Source organism: Lucilia sericata, unplaced genomic scaffold (genome assembly GCF_015586225.1).
Source record: "Lucilia sericata isolate MDLA Ls3-8-SP2 unplaced genomic scaffold, ASM1558622v1 Contig000514F_arrow, whole genome shotgun sequence".
Taxonomy (NCBI): domain Eukaryota; kingdom Metazoa; phylum Arthropoda; class Insecta; order Diptera; family Calliphoridae; genus Lucilia; species Lucilia sericata.
The window spans coordinates 150496-164357 of record NW_023994527.1 but is presented as its reverse complement, the minus strand read 5'-3'; the positions used below and the strand labels follow the sequence as shown (position 1 = coordinate 164357).

Below are 13862 nucleotides of genomic sequence, written 5' to 3'. Positions count from 1 at the left end.
GAGAGGGTGTTGGCGACAGCTGATATCGTTTATATCGTCTCTTTAATCGTTTTGATAAAAGCAAAGCGTTGGATCCCGATATGAATGACTTAAACTTTAATATTAAGGTTATTGGTTATACGGTTGTCGCTGTCTGCTTGTCCAATTAGCCATAAATTGGTTATTGGTCTCTGGTTATCCGATCATTTTCAGACTTCTGTAAATAGGTTCAAAATTCTGATAAGCAATGCGAAACACTATGCGATGTAAAAGGACCCTCACAGACTATTCGTCTTCGCAAGATCCCGAGTTTTCTAAGATGTTGAAGCTGCAGTTTGTACGATCTGTAGACCTGAAACTTTAGAAATTCTTATGATGAATCATTTTCCTAGCTGCCATTGTCTCGCCATTGGAAATGATTACCCAGTTGATAGCTATATAGTCATAAATGATAAGATCAACTGGTCCGGAAGTATTATATCTATAGATTTGCAACACAATGCTGTCCATATAATGCCTTGGCACATACAGGTATACAAGGTCTGTCAAAGATGGCCTATACACCAACCCCATGGTTCAAATGTAAAGTGATACATATTCCTAAGAATGGGATAGTTTTGTTATACCAAACTAAAGGATGTTTAGGTGCACTTAATCTTATTCTTCCTGCTGTATGTATGTTTTTAAAAAGCTTTTGCTCTTTTTCATCAGTTTGGTGTTGTAAAACGTAAACAAGAAAAGGCGACCAAAAACTTTATAAAAATTTCAATTACTTTTGATATTAAAAGTACCCTACACAATGCGATTCTAACATTCATTGTTTCCACTTCTAAGAGGAAACAATGTTAAAAAAAGCTTTTCCAGCTAAGAATTGTTGAAAATTGTCGAACATAGATTCCGTCTAAGAATCCTTTATTACACGAAGACGGGTCTAAAGATTTACTTGTCTGAGATCTACTATCAACTTCAAATGACAACACTAGCGATCGGCTGGAAGTCCATGCTATCGTAGAATGTGTAAAATAGACAATGAACAAACATATTTTCCGATAGCCAGAGAGCTATTAGTTATGGTTCAATAAGACAAAACCTGATATTGTATTATAATTTAAAGGAACCATAGCCATAACATAGGGTGCCAGGCTAATCGCTTATAAACGGTAATCCAAAAGCTTATGAAGTTATTATAATAGAAAAGGAAATTTGAAGAAGTTAACCCATTTCGTTTAGCAAGAGCGGAGTAAAATACATAAAAGCATTTGAAGTTACTATAATAGAAAATTAAGTTTTGAAGAAGTTAAGCCATTTCGCGTATCAAGAGTGGAGTCAAATATACACGCTAAAGAAACCAACAAAGACGCTCAAATAATGAAGGTAATCACCCAAGCCAATAGATGAGGGTTCTCTCCAACATCAACGATTGTATATGATCCGCCTCTAGACCTCTGCCTATCCCCATAGAAGGACCAACAAGTCAACGATGTTATGAGCGATGCCGAAGCATCCACAACCTCTAAACATTCACATAAGTGCCTTCTTTATCCTTTTAAAGGCTGCAAAGTAAACCCGATCTCTCTTTCCTGTCAAGGTGACATCATCACGATATAGAAATTATCATATAGTAAACTGAATCCAATAATTATCCCGACAGGAGGAGCTAAAAAACAACCACGGTCGCCTAGCTTGTCCGAGTAATCAATTGACTCCTCCAGTTAAGGATCCCTACAGAATCAAAGTGTTGGTAACACCTCTATTTCGCGGGATTTCAATAACGCCAGGGCGAGGAAAGATTTACCATGTTAACATACCCAAGAGAAGGTGGATATCATGGGAAAATGAAACATTAGAGTAACCCCGTCTAGGAACGATTCTAAATTGGAAAGAAGTCGAAAAGATTTATGTGAAAACCTGCCGTTTAACTCTTAAAGCCACAGACTGAGCTTGTTATACGACCCACTGCCGCTCTCAGTTTAGGTTAAGTTATGTTAGGTTGATAGGTGGATATGTACTACATCTGATCCGAAGAAATACATCTAGGCCGTAGTCGGGCCTGTTGTGCGCTCCTTATCGTGAAAAAAAAGTTCACTGAATGAATTATTTTTCAGTGTTCAGAAGCTCAGTTTCCTGAACGTAATTCCTAAGAATCTTCCAATCATTGTTAGTCAGGAATGTTATTTCCAGAATAACATCACTTCCAAGATATTTGGATCTAACTTCGACGAATACCTGGCAGTGGTAAAGAAAGTGCTCCAGAGTTTCACTGTCCTCTCCACATGCTCTACATTTGTCTGCATCCGCACGTCTAATTTTGCATACATGCGTTCGTAATACTGTGTGTCCACTCATACTAACATACTACTAACTTTAGACTTGCTCATTTTGAGGAGATCACCCCATAGGATCTTTTTGGTTCTATCCACTGTTTCATTATTCCAAGAGCCCTTATGGGATTCTCTCACCCATATTTTTAGTTCAGCTTTTGTTCCGTCGAAAGGTTTTGCGTTTGTCAGGTTAACTGCCTCGAGCTCCCTTCCCTTTAAAGCTATTACATTCGCGCTTTCGTTGCCGACTACTCCCGAGTGGACTGGTATCCATATGATGTAAACCTTATCTCTGGGAGAGTATTCAGTTAAGCCTACAATCCAATACGGTCTTAGATTTAGTTCTATCACCTGATATCGCCTTAATTGCCTTCTGGCTGTCGGTAAATATATTAAGCGTTGTGGGCGCCATATTTATTCTAATCTAATTTACACATTCCATTATTGCTCGTACTTCTGCCTAGAAGCTTGTGTTATGATTTGGTAAAGGTGGTATATTTTTGTTTCTGGGTCTTCAATATAGAACCCCAGCCCCACTTAGTCCCCCAATTTAGAGCCATCCGTGTAGCAACGGATTTCTACTGGTATTTGTTCTAATGTTCTGCTTGATCAAGACATTCTATCTGGGATCAGCGTTTTAAAGTTTCCGACATATTCTGTGTCTGGTATACGATAAGGCACGTCCGATGATTGTGTATAACCTTCCAATGTGTCCATTATACATTAATGACGTGTCCTACAAACGCTTTTGATTAGTTTGCCTAAAGTAAAGAGCCGTTCGTTCAATGGGTGGAATATCTATCAACGTTTCCAAAGCTTTGGTTGAAGTAGTACGCATGGTACCACTTATACCTAAGCAGCATGTACGCTGAACTCCCTGTAGTAGTTTGATAATGCACTTTTTGTCTAAAGCAGTCCACCAGATTATTGAAGCATAAGCTAGAATTGTCGCTCAAATATAATGGAATTTTGGTTAAGAGTTTCTTTTCGATTATACCCGTCCCTAAGAAGTGTTATGTTGTTTCAGCACCAAATATACATACATGTTTAAAGCAGAGATACAAACCGATGCAAAATGATCGGCGACGGCGGCGCAACCATTTTAGGTCGGCGGCGGCTTCTTATTATAGAAAATATCGGCGGCGGCTAAATTGTCGGCTCAATTTAACTTTTTCTTCCGAAATAGACCTTATAAGCGTTTATTACATTGAAAAATCTCTGTATAATAGTCTGTTATATAGTATCCTGTCTCTATATAAGTTTTTTTCCGGAGAAAAAGGACATTATTATAGTAGTTTTCACTATTTTAATATTAGCACAATATTGTGTGGCAACTCTTTTCAATTTGCCATAAGAATTTAAAATAGTGACAACTCCGTTCAAATCGGTGAAATTATTTTTTGAAATACATGTACGATTCCAATCTTTATCAGCGGCAACGTTTATGCAGCCGTTTTGAGCCGTCTCGGCTTGTATCTCAAGTTCAAATTATTTGTTTTGTTCAAAACGTCCTCTACTTTTTCTCACCTGCTGTAGCGTACAAAGGCGTTTGTTAACACTATTACATACGCTCAACCAACATAAAAACGCATTAAACAAATTGTCAGAAAAAGTGGTGCTGAAAGTGAAAAAATATATAAAAAATGAAAATATACGACAAACTACTAGAAAAAAGTAAAACATTTGCATTAATAATAAATGAAGAAAAATAAAAGAAATAAATAAGATTTTGTTTATAAACCCTCAGCAACTTTAACAGAACTTTAATAATAAAGATAAATTTCCATACATATTTTAGTTTTTAACACACAAAATAAAAAGCGACCATCAGGTGTGTTTTTAAAAATTTACACAAAAATACAATTTGAAATACTTTTCCCTCTAAGAGTAAAGGAATAATTGTTCAATTCACAATTAAGTTGTATATTGTACCTACTAAAGTGTAGTAACAGTGATTGTGAGCAGATCTTTGCAGCAAGTCATAAGTTTATGTTCTCAATGAAAAAAAAAAAAAACAATCAAAACAAATATACATAACAATGTCGAAAGATAAAAAATCAAAAAATATTAAATTAATTTCTTTGAATTTTCAATTCTTTATTCCACATTTTAAACTAATAAATAAACTGTTTTTAATAAAATTTTAGTTTTTTTGTTTTGGTAAACAGCTGTTTGTTTTTGATTTCAGTGTTACCACTTTATCGTCTTTTATACTAAAATCGTTTGAATTTTTTGTTTATATGCTGAAATAAGCAATTGGCAACACTAAACTTTCTTACAACATTCGAAAAACATATGAAAAATTGTCGTAGGAGTTGTATAGAGCTTTTGCATAGAAAATACCAACAACATTGTTATGACTATTGTAGCAGCTGCTAACATACAACGCTACAACATCGATTGTGAATTGAACAAATGTAAATGACATACATTTATAAACATTGTAAAAGCTTAAATTATTTTTGCGTGTTTTTTTGCACTACATAATAAATACTATTACCTCATAAACGTAATGTGCTATAATTTGCCACTTAACTGTGTAATTCTGTTAAAAGAAATTTGTAATTGAAATAGTTTTTTTGCTGCAAACCAAACTTTGACTGACTCATACCTACTAGTATGTACTGTTATAATTTGTTAATGTATTTAAATAAGTGTATTTGTTTATAGGCATATTATTAACATAAATTATCTAATGATACACAACAAATACATTTTTTGTTGTACATTTCATAGACGTATTACTAATACTATTTACTTTACAATTGTTTGCTATATGCAAACACATATAAAAACACGAGTGAACTCTGCGTTAGAGGGAATACCCAGCAAACATTTTAGTAAATAAATTTATGTTTAACAAATCTAAATGGCTTAAGTCTTTGTATAGTGTCTTTCTGCCTTTCCATTTCCCATTTTTCTTTATTCGAAGCAGATAGCTTTTTGAAAAGTTCGTCAGTGTTCCAATTTAATAGCGACGCCATTTTTCTTACTTATTGAAGATGGAAGCTTTTATTAAAGTCTTTAGTAAAAACCTTCTGAAGCGATGTAGAATAATCCTCTATAACTAGTCGTCTTCGAGGGATCTTATCCACTATTACCCCTGTTTTGAGTTTTATAAGAAACCATGCAAGGGACAACTCTGGAAATTCTACTGACCACTCATTTTTCTGGCTGTCATTGCCCCGTGGCGAGAAATGATTACCCAATTAATGCCAATATATTCATAAATATAGGATCAACTGTGCTATCAGCAGATTTGATCCACTTAAATTTCCGGGTCCATATAAAAATATAAATGATGTAAATAGATTAAAAAGTCTGATGAGAAATGCGAAACGCAAGTCTGGCAAACCTTTTGTCGCGAAGTAGATGGATTCTTCGATGACGTAAGATCTTATATCTCCTGTCCCAAGTTTTATAAGAAACCATACAGAAGTTGGACGACTCGTGGACATGAAACTCTAGAAATTTTAATTTTTTTGCCCCGTACCCAGTTGATAACAATATAGTCATGAGAAAAGATCAACTGTGCTATCAGCAGATTTGATCCAGTTTAATCACTGGGTCCGGATGCATTCTTACATACTTAAGGAATATGAAGTCAGAAATGTTAGTGTTACTACCACTGATCTATCACCAATAATCGAATAACTGATCGAAATTATTTCGAACTCATGTAGGTCGTTTTGATCCACTGGCTGGACTACTTATACTTTGTCCAACACTCGTCGCGCATGACTTCAAAAAAGAAACATTCGGATGAAAATGACTTTCGCGGTTATTGAAACACAATAATACCCCTACAAGGAGGAGGCAATTACTCTATAGAGAAGAGTTCTCTCGAACATCAATGATTGTATATGATGCGCCACTATGCCTCTACCTAACACAGAGGCGGACCAGTAAGTCAAAGATCTCATGAGCGATGCTGAAGCACCCCCAACCTCTAGAGATTCACTTAAGTGCACTCTTTATCCTTTTAAAGGCTGCATCATCACGATATAGAAATTATCATATAGTTAACTGATACCAATAATTACCCCGACAGTATGTCGCGTAGCATGGGATTTCAATAACGTCAAGGTGAGGAAAGATTCACCAAGTTAACATACCCATGAAAGGGTATTACGATGCATTAGAGTAACCCCGTCTAGGAACGATTCTAAACTGGAAAGAAGTCGAAGAGATTTATGTGAAAACCTGCCGTTAAACTCTTAAAGCCACAGATTGAGCTTTTTATACGACCCACCACCGCCGCTTTGTGCATTCTTGTAGATCTTGAAGTATCAAACTTCTCTATGTACTTCATGAGCTTTAAGCATTCCACTCGAGCATCATCCTTGTTATACTCTATCTGGTATGATTTCTTCGTTGATAATGTTCTACGTAATCAGAGTTGCTGATGTTGTTCTGCATATCATTCTGTTGATGAATAACTGTAGCATTTGCATGATGATCTTCGATACTAACCACATTGAATATTCCAAACTTCGTTTGCATAGATCTTTGTGAGCTTCTCCCTAATGGTTGACCCTGTTCTTTACATTAGTTTTAGCGCCACAATTTTCTGTCACTGTACTGCCTAGATAGCAGAAGCTATCAACGTATTCCTCTGGTTGGACTTGAATCATGATCTTATCGATGCTATCGCTGTTAAATTCCATAGCATTGGTTTTCCGGATATTTATCCCAAGTCCAACATTGCTTGTATTCTTTTTAATTATTCTACTATTGCTTGCTATTCTTGTGCTATCATGCGATCATACTCATTATCCAAATCCTCGAGTGATTTGGACTCAGACTTTGGTCTTGATAACATCCAGAATTGTTGTGAATAGTAGAGATGAGTAGAGTTAGAACGAGATGTCCAAGTGCTTTACGTACATTTGCCTTGACGGCCTAATTTCACGGTGGTCTTTTCCATCCACAGGGTGAGCTTTTCAGGCGACTCACCGTCTCTCCTTTACACACCGGTGACATGTTTTGCTCAAGTACCTACTAGAGCTATCTTATCTCTGAAAACCACGCAGATGGCTGTAAAGCCCCCAACCGGGACAAGACAAAGTCAGAAACTCGGCTCTATGGGCTACCATTACCCGTGGTATAAGATTAAGTGGTTTTCTGATTTGACCACATGTTAAATACTTCCAAGAAAAGGCTGATCATCACCCGTTTACAGTCCCGGCAGACTAGAGATAATGGTAACACCTCTTTCCCAGGCATTGCAATAACACCAAGATGGTAACATGCCGCCAGGAGGTCTAAAATGTTGACCACATTAGTTTAGAGAAGCATCTAAAGAGTTTTTGGATGAAATTGTTCTTCCAAGTTAAGTCTAGGACCAAGCTTTACCGCAAAAGAACCATAAACGACTTCACTTCCAGTGGCAAGCTCTGCTACATTTGGCAACTAAGCTACTCGGGAATAATGGTTAATGCTAGTGCTAATGTGATTCTATAAAAGACATGGTATTTCGCAGGAACACTCCTTTTTTCCTTTTCACCAGACCAATTGTCTCAAAATCTCTGAAGTACACAATAATGTTTCTCCCCTAATCTGCCACCTAAAGATACCCAATAGCGGCTAATTTATACTATAATGTTTGCTGGGCAAAAACAGTAACAGCAATACAAAATGGTCTAGTTTTAGCAGTCGGTACTCGCACATTTAAATACACACTGCAAAAGTAAACTATCCATCATAGTCGATAAACAAAATCCAATTATGTAAAGTTCATCAAAAAGGTTACAACGTATTTTATGTGTTTTGTTATTTTTCACTTTTTACAATTCTTTCACTTTGTTGTTGTTGTTGTTGCTTTTTATACCGTTTAACAAAAAAGTGGGAGATATATTGATTTTGCTATACCGTGTGTAACAGGGATATAATTAAAGGTATTCATATTTTCTTGAATCCTTGTAAAATTTTAATATGAACTACTTATGTCTGTCCGTCTGTTTGTCAAAGGGTTCAAAGGTGAAAGAGATCAAATGTTCAAGTGTTCTTCTTTAATGAAATTGCACCAGATCGGTTAAGTGATATTAAATTAGAAAATATTCCTTTAGGTCTGAATTTCTTTAGAAATAATTGAATCATCAAAATGTTTTGAAACAAACTAAATCTCTGTTATTAAGTAGTGTGTCTAGAAGTTTCGTTGCAGCCGATTATATTACTTGTACTGGTTATATATAGTATACGTATTTGTAAGATATTTTTTCCGCTACTTTATTTTAATGATGATTTTTTTTTTTTTTTTTTTTTTGGTTGATGTGTGTACATAAACACATGTTTTACTATGAATACTTTTCCTAGTTTTATACATATCACCCTAAAATTTTGTTGCTGCAATTGTCTGGGGAAGTGAGCCGAGCGTTAATTTTTTTCTTGCCCCAAAACAGAGGGTCTTTGTTATGAAATTGTTTGCTGTTGGGGTTTTTGCTGTTGTATTTGACGTTACTTAACACGTGCTAAGGGCTATATATAGTACCGAGATAAACTGATGCTAATTTCACGCATTGTAATGGGATTTAGTTGTGGTTTAAAGGTCATTCGGTGAAAGTTTAGTTTGAAGATAAGGAAGGGTGGTGAATTAATGGAAATTTGACTTGTTTTAATGTTTAAATTTCCACTATTATGGCAATTATTTTAATAGGTTTCCCCAGTAATCGTAAAAATTTCCTTCCAAACTTCCCAGCAGCTGCAAAAATTTTGATTTAAATAGTTTTATAAGATTCAAGACTAAAAGACTATAGAATAGTCCATAGTTTTGACTATAGAATAGTCTATAGTCTTGACTATAGAATAGTCTATAGTCTTGACTATAGAATAGTCTATAGTCTTGATTATAGAATAGTCTATAGTCTTGGCTATAGAATAGTCCATAGTCTTGACTATAGAATAGTCTTTAGTCTTGACTATAGAATAGTCTATAGTCTTGACTATAGAATTGTCTATAGTCTTGACTATAGAATAGTCTATAGTCTTGACTATAGAATAGTCTATAGTCTTGACTATAGAATTGTCTATAGTCTTGACTATAGACTAGTCTATAGTCTTGACTATAGACTAGTCGATTAGTCTTGACTATAGAATAGTCTATAGTCTTGACTATAGAATAGTCTATAGTCTTGACTATAGAATAGTCTATAGTCTTGACTATAGAATAGTCTATAGTCTTGACTATAGAATAGTCTATAGTCTTGACTATAGAATAGTCTATAGTCTTGACTATAGAATAGTCTATAGTCTTGACTATAGAATAGTCTATAGACTTGACTATAGAATAGTCTATAGTACTTGACTATAGAATAGTCTATAGTCTTGACTATAGAATAGTCTATAGTCTTGACTATAGAATAGTCTATAGTCTTGACTATAGAATAGTCTATAGTCTTGACTATAGAATAGTCTATAGTCTTGACTATAGAATAGTCTATAGTCTTGACTATAGAATAGTCTATAGTCTTGACTATAGAATAGTCTATAGTCTTGACTATAGAATAGTCTATAGTCTTGACATAGAATAGTCTATAGTCTTGACTATAGAATAGTCTATAGTCTTGACTATAGAATAGTCTATAGTCTTGACTATAGAATAGTCTATAGTCTTGACTATAGAATAGTCTATAGTCTTGACTATAGAATAGTCTATAGTCTTGACTATAGAATAGTCTATAGTCTTGACTATAGAATAGTCTATAGTCTTGACTATAGAATAGTCTATAGTCTTGACTATAGAATAGTCTATAGTCTTGACTATAGAATAGTCTATAGTCTTGACTATAGAATAGTCTATAGTCTTGACTATAGAATAGTCTATAATCTTGACTATAGAATAGTCTATAGTCTTGACTATAGAATAGTCTATAATCTTGACTATAGAATAGTCTATAGTCTTGACTATAGAATAGTGTATAGTCTTGACTATAGTATCGTCTATAGTCTTGACCATAAAATAGTCTATAGTTTTGGCTATAGAATAGTCTATAGTCTTGACTATAGAATAGTCCATAGTCTTGACTATAGAATAGTCCATAGTCTTGACTATAGAATAGTCTATAGTCTTGACTATAGAATGGTCTATAGTCTTATCTATAGAATAGTCTATAGTCTTGACTATAGAATAGTCTATAGTCTTGACTATAGAATAGTCTATAGTCTTGACTATAGAATAGTCTATAGTCTTGAGTATAGAATAGTCTATAGTCTTGACTATAGAATAGTCTATAGTCTTGAGTATAGAATAGTCTATAGTCTTGACTATAGAATAGTCTATAGTCTTGAGTATAGAATAGTCTATAGTCTTGACTATAGAATAGTCTATAGTCTTGAGTATAGAATAGTCTATAGTCTTGACTATAGAATAGTCTATAGTCTTGACTATAGAATAGTCTATAGTCTTGACTATAGTATCGTCTATAGTCTTGACCATAAAATAGTCTATAGTTTTGACTATAGAATAGTCTATAGTCTTGACTATGGTATCGTCTATAGTCTTGACCATAAAATAGTCTATAGTCTTGACTATAGAATAGTCTATAGTCTTGACTATAGAATAGTCTATAGTCTTGACTATAGAATAGTCTATAGTCTTGGCTATAGAATAGTCTATAATCTTGACTGCACATCCCGGAATTTTTTAAAAATTTTCTTTCAAGAAATCTTTTAACCAATTTCTACTTAAGTTTGTACATCTCTGGCATTTTTCGATTATTAAATATTGCAATTTTTGTTGTTGTTGTGAGTCGTCCCCAGTTTAAATGGAGTATAAACTAAAGTCTCGTGAAGTTTGCAATGATTTATTTGGTTCGTTTTTTTTTGTATTTTCTGTATTATATTGATACAAGAGTACGAGTATTATTAACAAGCCACAATTGTTTGCTAAAACTATTGTTTTATTTTTTACAAACAAAGTTGTCGGTTGAAATTTTGTAAATGTTGTTTTTTCTTGTTTCAGATGACGTTAAAGATAATAATGAAGTTGCTTTTTTTTGCATTTATTTTTTTTTTGTAATCACGTATGAATGAGTCGTATATCTATCTATTGTCTTATTTTGGGGGTTTCATATGTTTTAAGTTTTTTTTGGAATCATGAAAACTTATTGTGGCAATAAATTTGTATAAATGAATATTAATGCCCTGTTGCATTAAAACTAAAACTTGCAACAAAAAAAAAAAAAATTTTAAATTTCACATTTTTTCTAATATTATTCTATAACTATTTATTTTAAGTATTGAATTTTTGGCGATTTATCCATTTTGATTAAAGTTTCAGGTCATAAATAGAAACTTTTTATGAATGAAGGGGGTTCGATTATTGTCATAGTGCACATCGATCTCTTAATACTCTTGTCTTTCAAAAATACTTCCGGCATCGTTTGATATTTCCCTATGCTGTTGCTTCGTAGCAAAATTATCCATTGTACGTGCCATTTGGAATCATTGACATGAAGTTTAATTTGCCAGAATGTGGCGCCAAATCTATTTATATTGACTATATTATCATTGAAATCACCAATGATAAGTTTCTGTGAAACACATCGTAGAAGAATGAAGTTATCACGTAAGGAATTTATTCTCTGAGATAAAATTTGTAGAACTGTGCTGTTTATATGTATATGTGACTTTGAATTACCGAAATTTCCTATTTACAACAACTTTTAACTTAAAATTACTTATGTGAGTTGCTCGCTAGTTAGCGAGTGCACTCGGAGTCCTTGTAGCCCATTGTGATACCTTTAGAATTGCCATTCCCTTATGTTGAGAGAATGGTTTCCCTCCTTAATTTCGTTGACTACTTGGTTCTTGCGGTCTCCGTAAAAACCAGCCGGTTTCTCTAATAAAACCGATCATGTTTACTGGTGACGCATCTATGAGATACTCCAGATCATGGAAAAGAGCTCTACCAAGATAGAGTAGTCTGTGTTATTGTAAGGCTGGGCACTCACATAGAAGGTACCCAGTAATTATACCAGTTAGAAGACTAATCGAGTTATTACTAAGAGACAAGAGAGTCCTAGTCCTATCCGTTGTCAGAGTGGGCCAGAGCAGTATCGATATTCTACAAGTGGTGATATTTGACCACCTGAGCTCCGCCTCACTAAAAGCCCAGTCATCTATCAGTTATGATAGATGACCCTTGATAGTCTAGGGATGACCCTTTGGTTGAGCATTCAACAGATATTTAATTTCCCCGGATGCCCTCATGTCCATATCAACTCAACGTGATATTGTGTCAGTTGTGCCAATGATTGCATACAATTGAGAAGACATTTCGTCTTAATAACATCGGAGTTAAGAGCATTGATTGATGCAAGACTGTCCAAGTATATATGTATGGTCGAATTTTCGAGATTTAGTTTCCGGATTCTTCTCGCGGCTGTATCGATGGTATATATCTCTGCATGAAGAACCGTGCATTTGCCAGGTAGTCGAAGAGACAGTAGAAAATTCAGTTTTTCGGAGAAGATTCCCGATCACGTGCCCCTTTCTGTCTTTGAGCCATCAGTATCGATTGAGATCACGTCCTACCTAAGTACAGTGTTTTTCCCCGCTTTTTGCGGCTCAAAGAACACCATGCGCACGTTCTTCTCATCAGTCTCATCAGTCTCTCAAGGTTTAAACCTTTCAGACCTGTGAGGGTGTCGTCACTGTCGTCCGAGGCTACTCTGCGCTATCTGGTCAAAAACTTGTCATTTTAGTCAAAGACTTAAATACTATAACACATCTTTTGAACTTTACATAAAATTTGGGGGTTTGTTGCACAGTAAGCAGAGTTTATCCTGAGGTCTTCTGCAAAGAGTCCTTGGAAACTTTTCCTTACAAAAGATCATTCGACAGAAGAGAAACTTTTAGAGCAACATCGGTGAACCTACATGAAAGATGGATACTTTTTGTGGATCTCCGGTCCATTGACTTTTAACAAAATTTTAACAGTTTCAGCAAGATCTTTCAATATTTCTTCGGATAGTTATCATTTCTTATTCAGGTATCATTTTATCAGAGTTAAACCAGAGTTCTTTTCCCAACTAAAGTCCAATTAGTCTTAGCTCATTTTTCCTACAAACTATAAAAAATATACTTGACAAAACCTACCAACCATTCAAATCAATGTTAACCGTTATTCATCAGCTAATGACCGTAATTGAGAAGGCTTTAGGCTTTAATACAATAACCATGTGCTCATTTATAGACATTCAGGGAGCCTTGGATAATACGTCTTATAATGTCATTGGTTAGGCGCTAGACAGAAACCTAGTACCATTCACAAGACGTAGATCTCTGAAACTTGTCGATCCAGTTTTTAATGCTTCGATAATTACATTTTCGGATAACGTTAAATACTAGGGAATCATAATAAGACTCTAGATTTGAAACTACATCCTTTCAATGCTATCAATAAAGTCACCAGGGCATTATATGCTTGTCAAAGACTTTTTGTTAGAACATGGGGCCTTAAATCGAAAATGATCTTCTTGACCTTTGAAACCATAATAAAGCCCATTCTATGGTGGAAGAAGGTAGATAACAGAAGCAACGTTGCTGATGTTGTTCTACATA

At 34.7% G+C, this 13862-nt stretch overlaps 1 protein-coding gene across 1 annotated transcript in view; it reads left to right on the top strand.

Moving 5' to 3' along the window:
* LOC119605737 (putative uncharacterized protein DDB_G0277255) overlaps positions 1-13862 on the top strand; it is a 220936-nt gene that overhangs the window by 121120 nt on the left and 85954 nt on the right. The window lies entirely within an intron of this gene.